Here is a 6,000-nt window from a genome sequence, read left to right on the forward strand (position 1 = left end):
CCTTCCTTGAGCCTCCCACGAAACTAATAAGCAAACCTTTACCACAGGCATGGTGGTAAATCTTGGTCATCAACTTGCCTACATAGAAAACCTGAGCCATTGGTGAAGCACATGGTGGGGTATGTCTGAGAAGGCCTTTGGGAGAGGATTGGCAGGTGGGTCAGTGGCCTGAGTGGAGAAGACCCTATTTGAATGTAGGAAAGCTATGTATTACATTTCAACCCCAGAGGAAAGAAAAAGTGCCAGTTTTAACATACACTCTTGCTCAGCTCTTTCTGAGTGGCACCTGATTCACTCCTGTCATGTTACACAGACAGCCTTCAGTGTGGGCCAGAAGCAGTGGCTCTCCAATGAGCATCCAGGCCCTCCATTTTACAATGACGTTTTCTAGATTCTTATATCGGTGGCTATTTAGAGTTCTAAGCTGTCGTGTTTCTGTTGAAGTTCCCTGATGGTCATAAGAGATTTTTATCTTTTTTTTTTTTTAACAAGTACTCACATTAAATTCAAAGTCAGCTTGTTTTGACAGTCATCTCTCTGCAAGGAATATCTTCTGATTTATTTAAGTATTCATCACAAGGTTGCTAGCTCTCTCTGCATTCTATCATGTATTTGCATATGTACGGAGTTGAACTCAATTGTGCTGTGATAATGTGCTTCACCCAGTATGCGCTCATCAGAGTGGCAGTTCTGAACATCTCCACTTGTGTTTAGTCTGCCTTGGGCAGAGCAAAACAAACCGTGTTTCTTATGTGTCTCTGCATCTTCTCAGTTCATGCTGTGATCACACAGACTGGAAAATGAACAGGTCTGAAAAATGCAAGGGCTTCATTTTACCACTAGCCCACCAACTTCAGCCTTTCTAGATCAGAAAACATCATTTCCTGGCTCTAAACATTAAGTCTAATATTTAAAGTGTTAATATCAAGCCTATGAGCCCTTATGGGATGCATGGTCTTTCCAGGTCCTCTTGTAAATTTACATCATAATGTTACACTATTACTAATTGTAAATTTGAAAATTGACAAATGTAAGTTTGGAAGTATAAATTGCTTTTCTATTTAAACTCTTGTATGAAAATACTTTCCTTCCTTCCTCCAGATAAAGTCAAATGTTCTCATTGTTTCCCCATGGTTTCTGGAATCACACATATTCTGGCTATGTGTGATTTTTATGATCTTAATACTCTGTACTCTGAGCTCCTGACAGTGAACCATATTGTACTGTTGATGCAAAAGCACAGCTCTCAATGTGAAGAGGATACAATTGTTTATTCTAGAACCAAATTTGTGTAACTACGGCCTGGAAACACAAACTTTGGTGGCCCCAATGTGGAAGTAGTTTCATGAAGTTTCAGAGTAGCAGAAAGAAAGAAAATCATAATTCAAGGCTGTGCTGCTTAGTTTTTATGTCACCCTGACACAAACTAGAGTCATCTGGGCAAAAAGAAACCTCAACAGAGAGAAACCCCACCACCACCACCACCACCAGATAAGCTTGTGGTACATTCTTTTCTGGATTGATGCCTGATGGGAAGGACCAGTTCACTGTGGGTGTGGCTACCCCAATTCTGGTTTCTATAGCAGGCTGAGGAAGCCATGAGGAGAAAAGGCCAGTAAGCAGCATCCCTTAGTGATAAATAGTTCACTGTGGGTGTGAACTATTAGTGACTTAGTGTGACTATTAGTGACTTCCCTTAGTGATAAATAGTTCACTGTGGGTGTGGCTACCCCAGTTCTGGTTTCTCAGCAGGCTGAGGAAGCCATGAGGAGAAAAAGCCAGTAAGCAGCATCCCACCATGGTCCATGCGTCAGTTCTAGCTCCCCGGTTCCTACCTTGCTTGAGTTCCTGTCCTGACTTCCCTTAGTGATAAATAGTGAATGGAACTGAGAGCTGAAACAAACCCTCCCCTCCTCACTCTGTATATGGTCACAGTGTTTCATCACAGCAGTAGAAACTCTAAGACAAAGACAGTTTAAATACATTGGTGGGAACATAAAGTGACAGTTACAGCACAGCAGAGAAATCCCAGCTGAAGGTTTCAGTTGCTATCTGATGACTTAGCATTCTGGATGGAAAATTAGGGTCAAGTTAACACATTCCAACTTTTTTTTTATCTGTAGTTAAGATGCTAGGTCATGCTTGCTAGGATCAAGATGTTAGTTGACACAGAGATGAGACAAGGAATAGATATTTACTGGCTAAAGATTGCCCAAGATACATTGTAATTAAGCTCCAGTTCTACAACATTCCAAACTCTCCATGGTTACTGAGGTTTTAATCAGTCTAGTCTGCCTTTGCAGATAAGTCCTTTTCCGTAATTCTCATTCACAGTACTCTGTATTCTCAGTGTTCACGACAAACTCATCTTACAGTAAGTCCTTCTTCAATACTGATTGTGTGTGAGGGTGGGTGTCTGTCTGTCTGTCTGTATAGAGACACAATCTCTCTGTGCTGCTCAGCTTGGCTTCATACTCCCAAGTGGCTGGAAACACAGGTGTGCACCACTAAACCTAACTAAATCTTTTTGAGCTACTACTAAGTGTCGAACAAGGTCTCAGAGTGCCTGAGCTACAGTTTTCTGCGGTGTGTGGTTCCATAGATCCCCAGCCCTGCCTGTGACAGGGATCGTTTCCTGAGGTCATAGATACTCTGTTTTATCCATCTGTATCCTTTCCTTCACTGCTAGACTTACGTAGTTCAAGTTCTGATGTCCCTGTCTTCCTCCACATTAACTGAGGTGTTCATGTAGTGGGGGCTGTCAGCTAGAAGAATCCTCTCATTTCAGTTCTATCTGGAGAGTGTCTAAAAATTCTTCAGAGTTTAGTTAATCACCCATTAAGTCTAATTAATGCTGACCATATGCTAGTGGGTGTGAGGCACTCTGGGGCACAGGCAGCCTACCAACAGCCACAGCCCAAAGAAAGCTGACTCTCCCTTCCACAGTTGCTGCCAACCATCAATTGACAGTAGTTCCTCAGCTAAGGGTGTGGCTCCAGGAGCCAGTCCCCATCCATGCTGAAGTTTTGACTGGTTTGATCCTGTCCACATAACCGAAGCTGCTGTGAGCTCAAGAGTGCAGTTGTCCTGTTATGCCCAGAGACAGCACTTCACAGCATTCTTCTTACCCCTGGCCTCTTTCCTTCTTTCCACCCCCTTCTCTGATACTCTGTGTGCCTAGGGTAGGGTTTAGAATAAGGAGAGAAGCCAATCTTCAACTACAATGTGTGTGTGTGTGTGTGTGTGTGTGTGTGTGTGTAAGCTAGTGAGCAATATTTAAAGTCCTTTGACACATAAAGGGAAACTTTAAAAAGTTTTCATCTGGCAGTTGCCTTGTGAGTCTGTCTAATTGTCCTGTCTACACTGGTGCTCCTGTTTTCCAGACCCTCTGCCTTGCCTGTCTAGTCTGAGACATTTGACCCCCAGGCATGTTCGCTAAATTTTTAACAAGAAACAAGCATCATCAAGCATCATTCGCTCCCCAGAGGAATCCATAGGGCTGAAGTTGGTTTTTTTTTTTTTTTTTTTTTCCTCTCCACTCACCCATTTCCTCTTTGTTTTCTTGTATTAAGTAATAGTCAGACACTTAGGCCCCTGACAGAGCAGAAAAATGAAACACAGACTACATTTCCAGCTCTCATTAGACAAACCAATAGGAGCCTCCGGGGTCTAAGAAGAAAGATTTCTCTGCTTTGGAGGTCATGATATTAGGCAGTCAGTTCAGACTCACAATCATAACCCCCCTCTACAGTTAAAAAAAAAAAAAAAGACTGGATGACTTCTTTATTGTCTTAAAACTGTGTGCTTGTTGCCAGTCTTGTTTGTTTGTTGAGATAGGGTTTCTCTGTGTAGCCCTGGCTGTCCTGCAACTCACTTTGTAGACCAGGCTGGCCTCGAACTCAGAAACCCACCTGCCTCTGCCTCCCAAGTGCTGGGATTAAAGGTGTGTGCCACCACTGCCCGGCAACAATTTCTTTTATAGAAGAAAAATGGCGGTCACCACCCTGGTTGGTTGGCCACTGGCTCTACAACCAGTATTTGGGCAGCACAAGTTGGACTCCATTGCTTATTGTGTTTAAGAAAGAAGACACACATTTGGGTGTGGGGTGGATCTTGGAAGGTTGGGGGTAGATATGATGACATACATTGTTTGAAATCCTCAACGAATTAGGGAAAATATAATATTAGAATGAACAGGAGCTGATCTCATTAAGGAGAAAAACAAACACAATAATCAGTGTAGCTCAGGATCCACAGAGGGCAAGAGCCACTTGAAACGGGTGAGCTCCATGAAGGTTATTCCCTAGTGAACTTCTAGAATGGGAAGGGTGAATTTGTGGATCAGGAACTGTAGTAGTTTGAGAGAAAAATGTCCCCCATAAGCTTTAGCATTTGAACCCTTGATCCCCAGCTGCTGGTGCTGTTTGGGGAGGTTTAGGAGGTGTGGCCTTGCTTGAGGAAGTACATCCCTGGGGCTGTGCTTTGAGAGTTTAAAACCTTGCAGCACTTCCTGTTTACTCTCTCGGCTTCTTTATCTCTCAGCTTCCCGCTCTTGGGCTCTTGGCGCCAGGCCTGCTGCCACGCCTTCCTACCATGATGGACTCATCCCTCTGGAACCATGAGTGACAGGCAATAAACTATTTCTGCCTTTTTGGTTGTGGTGTTTATTATGGCAACAACAACAAAAAAATAATGAGTGTAGGACCTTTGTTAGGAAAGAGATTCTTGAGCACAAACATTTGCTCTTCATGATGCTACCTTCACTTTGATGGAGTAAGTTTATACTTACTATCCAGCAGTCGACAGATGGAGGCCCCAGGAGACTGTTCCCACCTTCTTGATAATTTCTCTTGAAAGTGAGCCAGCAGGTAAAACAGGGCATCCACAAGTGAGAGACAGGATGGCAAAGACACTACGCTGAGCCACATGCTCCTTTAAAGTAGTAGTTTACAGAAGCTCATGGGGCACAATTTAGCAATTTTCATCTGTTTGAGTGGCTTACAAGCTCAGAAGGGTGTTCACATGTTTAAATAGTTACATTTCAGATGGTCGTATAGGGAGCTGGGTTTTGTAGGTACATTCTCTAGGCACATACAGGAACGGTCTGGGGCCTGGGAGATGGCTCAGCAGTAAAGGTACTCACAACACAAGCTTGATGACAGGAGGTCAACTCTCCAAATCCAAGTAAAGGTAGAAGGAGAGAACTGACCCTACAAAGTTGTCCTTTGATCTCCATATGCACACTGTGGCAAGTGTGCTCTTCCCTGCCATGTGCGCACATGTGCACACACACACAGACACACACACAATGCATTTTTAAATTTCTGAAAAAATAATTAATGTCCATTGTAGAGTAGTGGCCCAGAGACATACACAGGAAATATGACCAAAAACGGACTCTGTACCTCCCTGCACACAGCTGCAGTGGGCTGAGAAATGTCCATCCATATTTTCACAGAAGAATCTTTGGAATCTGTTGTCTAAGTTATGTGGTTTCCTTTCCAGTCAGACTCTTGATCTCCTGACTCTTCTGTTAAGACAAAATTCCCTCTAGCCAATCAAGAAGTCATCTGCTCATTATCTTTTCTGCAATTTGCATACAGTGGTATCCCTGGCAATAGGAACCTTTGGAGATGTATGAAATTCAGGAATTTGAAATGGGGAAATGATCCTGGGTTACCTGAGTAGCTTCAGAATAATCCCAAGAATATTTATAAGAATCAGGATCAGCCAGGTGGTGGTGGATCACGCCTTTAATCCCAGCACTCAGGAGGGACTGGTGAATCTCTGAGTTCAAGCCCATCCTGGTCTACAGAGTTCCAGGACAGCCAGGGCTACCCAGAGAAACCCTGTCTCAAAACAAGAAGAAGAAGAAGAAGAAGAAGAAGAAGAAGAAGAAGAAGAAGAAGAAGAGGAGGAGGAGGAGGAGGAGGAGGAGGAGGAGGAGGAGGAGGAGGAGGAGGAGGAGGAGGAGGAGGAGGAGGAAAAGGAGGAGGAAAA

This window comes from Arvicanthis niloticus, chromosome 9 (genome assembly GCF_011762505.2).
Source record: "Arvicanthis niloticus isolate mArvNil1 chromosome 9, mArvNil1.pat.X, whole genome shotgun sequence".
Taxonomy (NCBI): domain Eukaryota; kingdom Metazoa; phylum Chordata; class Mammalia; order Rodentia; family Muridae; genus Arvicanthis; species Arvicanthis niloticus.